This window comes from Stenella coeruleoalba (assembly GCF_951394435.1).
Source record: "Stenella coeruleoalba genome assembly, chromosome: 11".
Taxonomy (NCBI): Eukaryota; Metazoa; Chordata; class Mammalia; order Artiodactyla; family Delphinidae; genus Stenella; species Stenella coeruleoalba.
Genome location: NC_137157.1, coordinates 76,217,058 through 76,230,332, shown reverse-complemented (window position 1 = coordinate 76,230,332; position 13,275 = coordinate 76,217,058). Strand labels below are relative to the sequence as shown.

The window sequence follows — 13,275 nt, the reverse complement described above, 5'->3', positions numbered from 1 at the left end:
TAGTCATAAGGGTGGTTCCTCTGTTGACCAGCCCCCATCCTGAAGCTGTCTAAAGGTCTACCAAGGGTCTTCCCTGGTGGTCCAGTGGTTAAGACTTCGTCTTCCAATGCAGGGGGTGTGGGTTGATCCCTGGTCGGGGAGCTAAGGTCCCCTATGCTTCGTGGTCAAAAAACCAAAACATAAAACAGAAGCAATATTGCAACAAATTCAATAAAGACTTTAAAAATGGTCCACATCAAAAAAAAAATCTTTAAAAAACTGCATTAAAAATAATAATAAAAAGTAAAGGTCTACCAAGAGTCACCTCATCAACCTAAACTCAGGGATGGTTGAAAAGGGCTTGTTATGAGGAATGAAAGATGCTCCTATCGCAGGAAATTCCAAGGGTTTTAGAAGCTTTGTGCCAGGAACTGGGGACAAAGACCATATATATATTTAAAAATACACCACAGGTCTGGGGATCCTAACAGTTAAGAGATGCAGCACATGACTAGAGCCCATTCAGTCATTAATAATTAGTCCGGTCCAGGATCCATATTGTATGAAAATGTCTCCAGGGTGAGGCCCCTCAGGTTTGCAGCCTTCCACTCCATCTCGTCAGATTCTAAAAGCAGGAGTGCTGTCAGCAATATCTGCTTTTACCCTTTTAGGCTCCTGATAAATTGAGCTGAGAGACAATGTCATCTCTTGCTCTGAGCCTCTTTTGAGGTATTAATGTAATATTGGATTTCCCTTATTTCATAACTCTTTTATTTGTTCCTCTACCCTCAGCTACTATTCCTCCTTCTCTCTACCTATACCCAAACTTTTCCACCTTTGGAAGGGACATTAGGTTTGGCCACTGTGCTGGTTTAGACTGCAGGCAGCAATACTAGTCTAGCAAGTACCTCTGCCCCAGCGCACCCTGAGTCACATAGGGAAGGGTTATAAGATTAGTGGGCTATTTCTAACACCAGGCAATACAGTTGCATTCACTGTTAACCCCAACTTTTTTCAGATAGGGTGAAGGTACAACATGTACTAGGAACAAAGACCAAACACACATATCTTACTATATCAGAGTCTTCAATAAGCCTTTGTGGGAAATCTTTCATAAGACTTCAGAGGATATCTCTGGAATGATCCATCCATCCAAACCACACTCCTGGGAAAACTGTAAAGAAGGAAAATTGAAATGAGCCAAAACCTTTATGCCCTTTTAAAACTCTACAGATGGATTTAATTCAGTCTCTTTCTCATGGGATTCTAAATGTGTTCTTACTACTCCGTCTCTGTTTTCTGCTTGGGTTGAAGTCTTCTCTTATTGTAAAGTAACTGCTATGACAGTAGCAAAATTTTTTTTAGTATTTATGTTTCCCACTTGAAGAAAACTCACCTAATTTGTCTAGTGATTGAGGAATCCAATTCACTGAAATTGTAGTTAAGGAACTCTCTAGGGCCCTGTCACACGTAAGCTTTGCTGCCTTATCACCAATAGTCCTCAGAGAAAATTAAATGAATAAATGGTAATTTATGAAACTACCAGAGCAACTCTGGCTACTACAGCCAAAGGCTCTAATGGCCTTTCGGGTCACTCCAGCAGGAACTCATAGACAATCCCCACATCTGCTGCTCGCTGAATACTCCATGTGTCTGTGGATCTCACCCTCATCCTTGACTCTGTTCTTGTACAGTCCAATATGGCAAAAGGTGATAGAGGGTGAATGCAGAATATCCCAGTTTATAAAATGGGTCCAGCAGCTTTTCCAAAAGGTAAACTATAGGAACCTCTGCATGACCTTCATCCCAGAGACTTTGGCTTATTGAAAATCATACCAATATAAGACTGTCTTGAGCATCACTGGGATGTTACCAGAAACAGCAGCATCATGAAGGAGACCATCTTCCCAAGAGCCTCAGACTACACAGCAGGTGGCTATCTATGAGCAGTTTCTACCCAAGACCTGGGAATCAGGATGCACGCATACCTGGAGTAAGTGACTGCCAAACTCTTCTTGGTCTCTTTCTCTTCCTTTGCTTGGCTATCTTTTCTCTCTCTGTTAGTTTAAACCTCTTATTGCTAAAGTGAAATTCATAAAGTTTCGTCCCTTAATCTTTGTTACTTTGGGAAAATGAGAAAGATGAGCAAAGAGAGTGTTACACAGACCCGTTAATCTAGAATCTTATTTCTCTATAGACTCAGGGGCCAGCAGCTTGGGTTCTCGGTGAGGACCCTCTTCCTGTTTACACACAGCCATCTTCTTTTTTTTTTTTTTTTTTTTTGTGGTACGCGGGCCTCTCACTGTTGTGGCCTCTCCCGTTGCGGAGCACAGGCTCTGGACGCGCAAGCTCAGTGTCCATGGCTCACGGGCCCAGCTGCTCCGCGGCACGGACCGGGGCACGAACCTGTGTCCCCTACATTGGCAGGCGGACTCTCAACCACTGAGCCACTAGGGAAGCCCCTGCACACAACCATCTTCTTGCTGTATCTTCACATGGTGCTGAGCAGAAAGAGAACAAGTTCCTTCCTGTCTCTTCTTATAAGGGCACTAACCCCACCATGAGTGCTCTACCCATATGACATAATTACCTCCCAAAGGCCCCATCTCCAAATTCCATCACATTGGAGATTAGGGTTTCAACATCTGAATTTGGGGGGATGTAAACATGCGGTCCATGACAGCCAGTATTAACAGGACTGAGAGGCACTGTTCAAGGTCTTCTGATAAATCTCATGCTAATACTTGTCTCCACAGTCATTTGCTATATTCTCCTCTGTGCAACCACTCACTTGTCAAGTGACTGGAGTTACAAAGGCAAAAGTCATGGGAAGCTTGGGTGCCTGTTCTTTGCAGAGTCTGAGATAGCAATCGTCAGGAGTAACATAGATCTAGTGAACTGAACAAACCAAGATGTGGTAAGACCTAGATATGAGACTCAGTATCCATGTCGACCAAAATTAGGGACTGCAAGACCCTGAAAGACTAGAAAATTTCCACTGAGAACCTGGCAGGTGTTTGTCCCAATGGCTCTTCTGCCCAACCCTCTTGCACAGGACTTTAGCTCCTATCAGCTTTCCCAGCACTGTAAGCAAAATCCAGATGGCTAGATATGGCTGCTAATCTTCAAGAACAATTCTTCTCTATTCCCAGAACAATCTGAATTTTGACAGACCCCTCTTGCTGAAGTCCCGTAAAACAGCCTACTTGGGCTTCCCTGGTGGCGCAGTGGTTGAGAGTCCGCCTGCCGATGCAGGGCACACGGGTTCGTGCCCCGGTCCGGGAAGATCCCACATGCCGCGGAGCGGCTGGGCCCGTGAGCCATGGCCGCTGAGCCTGCGCGTCCGAAGCCTGTGCTCCGCAACGGGAGAGGCCACAACAGTGAGAGGCCTGTGTACCGCAAAAATAAATAAATAAAAATTAACAAAAAACAGTCTACTCTTTTCCCCTAAACTGACTGCACCTCTTGAGATTTCTCATGCCAGGTATTCTCAAATAAAGGCTCATGCTTAGATTCTGTGGTTCATTTTTTTCTACATAAACAATAATTAAACTTTCCAAAATGCCTGAGGGATGCCTAGGGTCCTTTCAGAATCACCACCTGAAAGTCTGATTATGGCAAAGTTGAAGAAACAGCAGTTTATCAAGCCCTGGAGGAGATAATTCAGAAGTTAACACCAAAGCTGTCACAGGGAGGAGACCCACACGTGTATGGAGACTAACTTACTTTCTCTTTTCCCACCACAATCCATTGATCTATGCCCACAGCTGTGCTCGCTTAACAGGAACTATGGCAGATGCCACATAAGCAAAACCGCAGAACCAGCCAGAGCTAGAAAGGCCCAAGATGGGGACAGTCAACTGCCCTGAACCGGCTCCAGCCTGACCATGAGGGCAGCGCCTGCAGAGAAGAGCCCCAAAGTGTCTAAAAGTTGCCTTTGCCCCTTACCATGCTAGGACCTCCGCCCAAAGGTGGGACTTGCACGTTGCCAGGCACAATTAGTCCGTGTGCAAGGGAGCTCAAGGGACTGCACATGTTCCAGCTGTTTCTGGAACTTTCCACCCCTTTCCCAGAATTCTGGTGGTGCACCCACCTCTTACCCCTTAAGTTTCCTGCTCTCCCCAACCCCCCAGCAGGGAGAAGGGGTCTTCAGAGCAGGAGTTCTCCCTTGCCCACTCCTTGATCAACAAATAGTTTCTCCTCTGCTTTGCCAAACCTGGTCTCGTTCAATTGGCACCGTCGGCACTGGGCAAGGAAAGGACCCAGTCGGAGTCCACCCGATCCGAGACGGTCGTGACAAAGTCGAATGAATCAAAGAATGAAGAAATCCAAAAGCTGGAAAGCAGAATGGAATGGTTTATAAATTGTGTTTGAGGGCCATCGTCTGCCAAACTTTTGGGCTGCTAGTCATTTGTGTCCCTTTTAAAATAGATTCCTGGGTTCCACCCCAAACCTACTAAATCAGCACCTCCAGGCGAAGACCTGAGAAGTAGCATTGAATCCAGTGTCTTAGGTGGTTCTTATCATCAGGGCAGTTTGGAATACGTTGTTGTAGCACTGTGTTTGTAAACAGAACTGGTCCTTGGAGCTTTTAAAATGACAGCTCCCAGATTCCGCTCTGAATATGTGCACCTAAACTGGTAGTGAGGGATATACGTGTGTGATTTTTTTTTTTTTTTTTTTTTGCGGTACGCGGGCCTCTCACTGTGGTGGCCTCTCCCGTTGCGGAGCACAGGCTCCAGACGCGCAGGCTCAGCGGCCATGGCTCACGGGCCCAGCCGCTCCGAGGCATGTGGGATCTTCCCGGACCAGGGCACGAACCCGTGTCCCCTGCATCGGCAGGCGGACTCTCAACCACTGCGCCACCAGGGAAGCCCCATGTCTGTGATTTTAAAACTCTTCTCAGGTGGGGCTTGGCCCTGCCTTCCCTGGGAACTCGACAGGAATGCAGACTCTCCGACACCACCAGGACCTGAACCAGAATCTGACCTTTAACAAGATTCCTAGGTGACTGGTCTGCATATTAAGGTTTGAAAAGCACTGCCCTGGGGTACTTGGAGGTGCAGGTATTCTAATTCTGATTCCTAACGTTTATGTAAGACAAGTGCAGCGCCTTCCGGAGGGGAGGCACCGAGGCACCTGTGAAGAGGAGCCCACGTGCTTTCTTGGGCTCTGGGTAATATTTCATTTGAAACAGTTTTTGCTGATGAGAAAATTGGAAACAGACGAAGGTGAAGTGACGTTGTAGAAAGAAAACTGAAGTAGGAGTAAGCAAGATTTGAGGTTCAGAGTTTAGGGGTTACAATATGACTTGAAGGAATGTTGGGGGACGTGTTTGGAAACTATTTGCAAATGGTTTCTTCTTAGGGTGTTTGCTTATTTGAGGCTACTGGGAGAAAGGGTTCATGGCCAAAGACACCCAGGCTATCCTTGGGGTTCCCCGCTGCTCTCTGGTAAACTGCGTCATCTCCCCAGATCTCCATTTTGACTTTTGTAAACAACGAACTTCGGCAAGGGACAAGTCCCTTTCACCTTTAAGATTGAGAAACTGGGAACAAGGGACCTTTTTTCCTGTACTGAAAATTAAAATCAAGTTTATTTTTAAAGTTTCATTTGTAATATTAGCTTTATTTATAACAAAAATGACTGGCCTTAGAGTTCAACTCTCTTGTTTGCTGTCCCACAACTTTTCTGTATGATTTCATATCAGTAATATAGTTGAGGAATTTCTAGCTACTTTTTGATCTCCAGGAAGAACGAATGAACCTGTAGTTTTCTGAGTGTTTCCTCTGGGCCAATAATAAATTCTTCATGTAAGTTTCATGATTCTCTAGTGAAGTAAATGTATTATGTGGAAATAAACAAAGGGCACCCAGATGAGAATGAACAGAGGTATTTATTGGGAGTTTGCTCTAGCAAGGGAATCAGCCAGCATCTCTTACTTTGGGCAGAGACCCACAGGGGCATGAGAGTCCCCAGGTGAGCAGTGATTGGAGATTGCTGGCACCGGAAGCAGGAGGTGGGCTGACTAGAGTAGGGCATCTTATGCTTTTGGTCTGAGGAGCATTTTGCCTTTCTCCGGTAGCTCCTGAGTTGGAAGTGGGGCAAATATTAAGGAAGCTGGCAGTCATTGACCTCATCTGATCATTCTGGACTAATAGCTGCAGAGGTTGTGATTTGGCTTCTGGGACTGCTTGCTGCCAAGGTTGTGGCTCAGAGTCTATTGTCATACAGACTGGTCATTGTTCATTTGTATATTCAGTCTCTTAATATGAAACTGTTGGAAAAAAGATAGCATTTTGTTTGTTTCTAAGAATAGCTCCTGTCACAAGCCACATTTAAAATATATTTTGAAGCAGAGAAAATATAGAGCTAGTCTATCTTAGACAACTTTCGTTTTTAAAAGACATAAGAACCATGTCTATTGAAGACCAAGTTTCTTTCTTTTTTTTTTGTAATATAAAGCTTTTTAAATTGAAGTATAGTTGATTCACAATGCCATATTACCTTCTAGTATATAGCAAAATGACTCAGCCATATGTATATATATGAATATATATATTGTTTTTCACAGTCTTTTATACTATAGGTTATTATAAGATATTGAATATAGTTTCCTGTGCTACACAGTAGGACCTTTTATTTATCTATTTATATATGAAGACCAAGTTTCTGATCAAATATTACCTTAATTACCTCTCTGCAATCTGATCCGCTTGATCAGTAGGTAAGTGTAGGGCGAAAAAACAACTAAACTAATTCTGGCTAAACTAAGCCAGATCCCAGTTACTACAGTTCCTCTCTCTGTTAATGATGCATGTAGGTGAACCAGATTCCCAAAGTTAGAACTTAATTATAAGCCTTCTTATATGGTTAACTAATTCTTTAATTGATCAGCCAATTATTTAATTAAAGGATAATTATCCTCCAAAGGGCAAAATTATTACTCCCATACAGATATTATGAAACGAACGTGTGTAAAATATTTTTAAAAACTCATTAATGAGGAAGCTGATGTCAAAGAAAAACCATCATGGAGGCCACAGTTTGAATATACCCTAAGCAATCACACCTAGCCCCATAACCAAAGCTTCAACTGTCCTGATCTCCCCCAGATGCTGACTCTGACCTTAAACAAAACTTAAGCTTTCTTCACATCAGCATGCCCTTACAGCTTCCTAGCCCATTAGCTCTAAACAGGTAAGCTTGTGCGATGCTACACTCCCTGCAAGAATGTAAGTTTCTATTAACCAATCGCGATAGAAAACAACATCCTTCCTCATTTAACTGAGCTGTAGCTGCTGAAAGTGAGTGTCTTACCCCTTCTGGTTTTCAAGTCTCCCAGTTTGTGAAGTTTTTCTTGCTCAATAAAATATTCATATCAAGTAAAGCTCTCTGAATTTTTTTTTTTTTGGCCGCACCTCGCTGGCTTGTGGGATCTTAGTACCATGAGCAGATGTCGAGCCCAGCCCCGGCAGTGAAAGCGCTGGGTCCTAACCACTGGACCAGCAGGGAATTCCCTCTGAATTTTCTTTTGACACAGGTAAGCTGTTACAACCAGTTCAAAGAGGACTCCAACAGATTCATTCATAGAGCAGGAGAATTGAAATGAATCTGCAGATGGAGGCAAAACTAGCTTCTTTTTCTGTAGAGCAGGAGAGAAGGAAACTGGACAGGACAAGATTTACATGACTATGGTTGGGATTTATTTAGGATTGCTATAAGCTGTCTACAATTTACAAAGTTGTAAAATAGTTCCCAGAGAATCAGACTCGGATGACTGAGAGAGGCTGTAGGCTAAACAATGCATAGTTTTCCATTAAAACAAAATTTTCCCTACTACTGTTAGAAATTCTAACCTCAGAGATTCTTATAGTTTAACACCTCTATTCCCAGCCTAATTTTTCTTTATTAAATAAGGTAATAGTTTATGAAAGCTTGTGCAAATGGTAGCCATTACACTTTAAGAATTCTGAGCGTATCAAATAAAAACCCAAGGATAATTTCCAATTAGTTACCTAAATTTTATTAAAAGTTCTTACATTTTTTTTTCTCCCCAAGCTATAAAAGCCTGATGATGTTCAAAAGTAGCAACAGCACTATGGGCATAAAATAATTTGAAAAAATATAAACAAAGTTTTAGGGAACTAAAGCACTATGGCAAATTCTAACTACCATGACTATCAATGTAATATTAGTTCATAATGGGAAAAATGGGCTGTGAGTTGAATATCATTCCTAGTGAACTAAGCTAGGATATCTTTTCTCTTCCACTAAAGAAAGATTTCAAAATCCAAGTCAGAGAGAATGTTCTTTGGGTTATTATTAAGGGATAACAACCTTGAATCCAATCTAATTTGTTTATTTCTTAGAGTAAATCATTGATTAATTCATTCAACAAATATTCATTGATACCCTAATATGGGCTCCACCTTGCACTAATGGGCAGGAAATAAAGCAATAAATAAAATGGACAAAATCCCAGCCTTCAATAAGCATGTGGAGGGAACTTCCCTGGTGGTGCAGTGGCTGAGAATCCGCCTGCCAACGCAGGGGACACGGGTACAAGCCCTGGTCTGGGAAGATCCCACATACCGCGGAGCAACTGAGCCCGTGTGCCACAACTGCTGAGCCTGCACTTTAGAGCCCGTGAGCCACAACTACTGAGCCCTCGTGCCACAGCTACTGAAGCCCACATACCTAGAGCCCATGCACTGCAACAAAGAGTAGCCCCCGCTTGCCACAACTAGAGAAGGCCCGCGCATAGCAATGAAAACCCAACACAGCCCCAAAATAAATAAGTAAATTTATATATATAAAAAAAAGCATGTGGAAATAAGTCATAGGAGAATGCACGTTAAAAACCACAATGAGATCCCACCCCACAGCCAGCAGAATGGCTAAAATTGAGATGGCTGACACCACAGTCCATGATGTGCAGCTCTTACACACAGCTGGCAGGAATCTTAAAATGTTATAATCATTTTGGAAAACTGTTCAGTAGTTTCTTATAAAGTTAAACATACACCTACCCTATAGTGCAGCAATTCCTCTCTTAGTTATTTACCCCAAAGACATGAAAACATATGCCCACAAGAAGAGTTCTACAAGAATGTTCATAGATGCTTTATCAATAATGGCCTCAAACTGGAAACAACCCAAATGTCAATAATCAGAAAAAGAGGTAAACAAACTGAATTATGTTCACACAGTGGAATGCTACTGAACAAGAAAAAGGAGCGAAGGACCACCGCAAGCAACAACGTGACTGAATCTCAAAAACATGCTGAGCAAAAGAAGCCAGATACAAAAGGGTACAAACTGTAACTCCATTTATATGAAACTCCAGAGCAAGGAAAGCTAACCTATGGTGATAGACATCAACACAGTGAGTGGGTGGATGTGTGAGACGGACTGAGAAGGGGCAGAAGGGAACTTCCTGGGCCAATGGGAATGTTCTGTTTCGATAGGTGTGTGTTACATGGTTACGTGCATTACATTTCAAAATTCTCATCAGACTGTTCACTTGAGATTTGTGTCTTCAGCCTATGTGAATTAGACCTCAATTAGAAAAAAGGGAAAAAGGAAACAAATTTCTGTCCTCACGGCAAGTCCCTGTCCTCATGGGAGTTCAACAAGCCAAATAAGTGATGAATGTCTATGGAGAAAAACAAAACTGGGGGGCTTCCCTTGTGGCGCTAGTGGTTGAGAGTCTGCCTGCCAATGCAGGGGACACGGGTTCGAGCCCTGGTCTGGGAGGATCCCACATGCCGCAGAGCCACTAGGCCCGTGAGCCACAACTACTGAGCCTGCGCATCTGGAACCTGTGCTCCGCAGCAAGAGAGGCCGCGATAGTGAGAAGTCCACGCACTGCGATGAAGAGTGGCCCCCGCTTGCCGCAGCTAGAGAAAGCCCTCGCACAGGAACGAAGACCCTACACAGCCAAAAATAAATATTAAAAAATAATAATAATAAATTAAAAAAAAACAAAGATGGGAAATTGTTTGCAATTTTAAATAGGGTGGTCAGACCTCATGGAGATGGTAGCATTTGAGCAAAGACTTAGAGGAGTTGAGGGGTAAAAATCCTCAGCAAAGTACTAGACAACCAAATTCAGCAGCACATTAAAAGGATTATACACCATGACTAAGTGGGATTCACCTCTGGAAGGCAAGGATGATTCAAATACAAAAGTTGATCAGTGTAATACACCACATTAACAGAGTGAAGGGGAAAACCACGCCATCCTCTCTTTGATGCAGAAAAAGCATTTGACAAAAATCAAGGATATGAGGGGTTAGTTGTGCACACGTCTAAGACAAGACCAACCCAGGCTGTTGGTGGAGCAAGTGTGAAGACCCTGAAGCAGGAAACAGCAAGGTGTGTTTGCAAAACATCAAGACTGTAGGCGGAGGGAACTCCCTGGCATCCAGTGGTTAGGACTCCGTGCTCTCACTGAGGAGGGCCCGGGTTCAGTCCCTGGTGGGGAGAAAAAGATCCCACAAGCCTCGCAGGACAGCAAAAGCAAAACAAAAGTTGGTCGAGTGTATTTGAAAAGTCGTCGAAAGGGGAAGGCAGTAGGAGTGGATGTCAGAGAAGGGGCTGGGCTGGATGTGACGGGAATGGGCAACGGGGTGATGTCGGAGGGTTCCAGTGGAGCATCGACAGGACCTAACTTCCTTTTAAAAGGATCACTTTGGCTTTTTTGTTGCAAATAGACCACAGGGAGCAAGGGCAGAAATCAAGGGGTTGGTTAGGAGACCATCACGATAATCCAGGCTAGAGGTGATAGTGGCTTGTACTAGAGGGAAGTGCTGCAGGTGGTGAAGAGAGGCCAGATTCTGGGTATATTTTAAAGGTAGAGCCTACGGGTTTCCTGGGGGGTTAGTTGTGGAGTGTGGTGTGTGTGTGTGTGTGTGTGTGTGTGTGTGTGAGAGAGAGAGAGAGAGAGAGAGAGAGAAGGAGACAGCCAGAGATGGAGAATGTGTCATGGGTGATACCAAATCTTTCCTAAATTTTAGGCCTTAACTCGTTTTTTCCTTTTTTTTTTTTTAAAGAATCAATTTTATTTATTTTTGGCTGCGTTGGGTCTTCGTTGGTGCGCGTGGGCTTTCTCTAGTTGAGGCAAGTGGGGGCTACTCTTCGTTGCAGTGCACGGGCTTCTCATGCGGTGGCTTCTGTTGTGGAGCACGGGCTCTAGGCTCACAAGCTTCAGTAGTTGTGGTGCGCGGGCTCTAGAGCGCAGGCTCAGTAGTTGTGGTGCTCGGGGCTTAGTTGCTCCGTGGCATGTGGGATCTTCCCGGACCAGGGATTGAACCCGTGTCTCCTGCATTGGCTGGCAAATTCTTAACCACTGCGCCACCAGGGGAGGCCCAGGCCTTAACTTTTATCAGTGAGAAGTATTCCTGCCACATCCTACAACTAAACAAGTATACCAGTGTGTGGTCAAATTGTGGGTGAGAATCTTTGCTCTTTATTATTTTTTTATTTTTACCACTTTAGCTCAGACGCACCTAAATTACCACTAGATGGCACTATAGCTTTAGTTGGCTGAGGATTTCACTTCTCAGTTTGGCGCGCAATCCTTTCTACAACAAACTAGTCTTAAAGGGCCAGATGCCGGAATTTTTAGGGATGACTTAGTGACCCGTGTTTAAAAGGTAGCCTAGAGGGCTTCTCTGGTGGCGCAGCGGTTGAGAGTCTGCCTGCCGATCCAAGGCACACGGGTTCGTGCCCCTGTCCGGGAAGGTTCCAGATGCCGCGGAGCGGCTGGGCCCGTGAGCCATGGCCGCTGAGCCTGTGCGTCCGGAGCCTGTGCTCCGCAACGGGAGAGGCCACAACAGTGAGAGGCCTGCGTACCGCAAAAAAAAAAAAAAAAAAAAAAAAAAAAGAACATGTAGATTATGACCTGATGAATGAAGGGGCACAAGACACCCATCCAGGGTCAGGCTGCCTCAGCATCCGAGCTCCCATTTAGGAAAGTAAAGCCCCACAGGTCATTTTGATTGAAGATGCAATTTCAGCACACCCAAAGGAAGTAGAATCACAAGATTTATTATTACTTACAGACCCCAGAAGCAAGAGGGTGCAATGAGCTGGGGGAAGGGAGAGCCGGGCGAGCAGGAGATGGAGAGCAGGGTAGCAAGCACCTATTACTCATGAGGTAGTTGGGCAGAGGTCACTACTTTCAGCAGGCTTAACCCAAATTGGTTATTTTAAAAGGTGCCCCGGGAAACACAAAGCGGGTACTTACTGTGGGTATCCTCGACTCAAGTTTTTTTCTAAATGCTCAGACTCTAGATGTGAGTGGTGTTTTTATACTGTAAAACGACTAGGCCGCAACTCAGAAAAATGAAATTGTTTTCCTCATCACATGGAAGGAACTGGGATTCTCATTCACTGATGATGGGAATGGAAAATGACAACCCTTTTGGAGAAGGTTTGCAGTTAATCACACCACCATGTGATCGAGCCATTTCACTCCTAAGTATTTGCCCAATGGAAAAGAAAGCATATGTCCATACAAAGACATGTGCACAAATATTCAAAGCAGCTTTATTTGTAATAGTAAACAAACAACCCCCCCAGATATTCATCAATAGATAAACAGATAAACACATTTTATATATACATACAATGGAAAACTACTTAGCAATGAAAAGGAGTGAACAATTGATGCATGAAACAACAGATGAATCTCAAAATAATCATGTTGAGTGAAAGCAAAGACAAAAGAGAACATACTGTATAACTGCATTTATATAAAAATCTAGAAAATGCAAACTAATCTATAGTGACAGAAAGCAGATCAGCAGCTACCTGGGGATGGAGGGGATGTGGAGGACAGGAGGGAGAGATAACACAGGGCCCTGAATACGTTCAGTCTCTTGATTTTGGTGACAATTTCACGAGGGTATACACATAGCAAAACACCAAATTGTACACTTTAAATATGTGAAGTTTATTGTACGTAAGTTATACCTCAATAAAACTGTTAAAAATAACATTTGGAAATGAGACACTGATATATAATATTTGTTAATTTCCTCCTTTATTTGCTTTCTCTTTCATTTAACAGAATTTATTGAGTGTCTTAACTGTGGCACAAGGTAAAAGAGGAATGAGATGGTCTGCCTCTAAGCCCAGTAGAGGAGGCAGGCAGTGACAGTTCTGCATGGCGCTCTTGCTGGATATTGTAAGGAACGGCAGCAAGAAACGGAGGAGAGCTTAATCAAGCTTTATTTGGGTACGCTCCCGGGCGAGGTTCACTGGTTCGAGAGAAAGGGGCCAGAGAAG

General features: G+C 43.8%; 1 long non-coding RNA gene across 1 annotated transcript in view; it reads right to left on the bottom strand.

The window, feature by feature from the left end:
• Nucleotides 1–13,275, bottom strand: part of LOC307194931 — a 41,220-nt gene that overhangs the window by 24,263 nt on the left and 3,682 nt on the right. The window contains exon 2 of the long non-coding RNA XR_013830665.1: nt 1,053–1,153. This is a non-coding gene — a long non-coding RNA (uncharacterized lncRNA). The remainder of the gene's footprint in view (nt 1–1,052; nt 1,154–13,275) is intronic.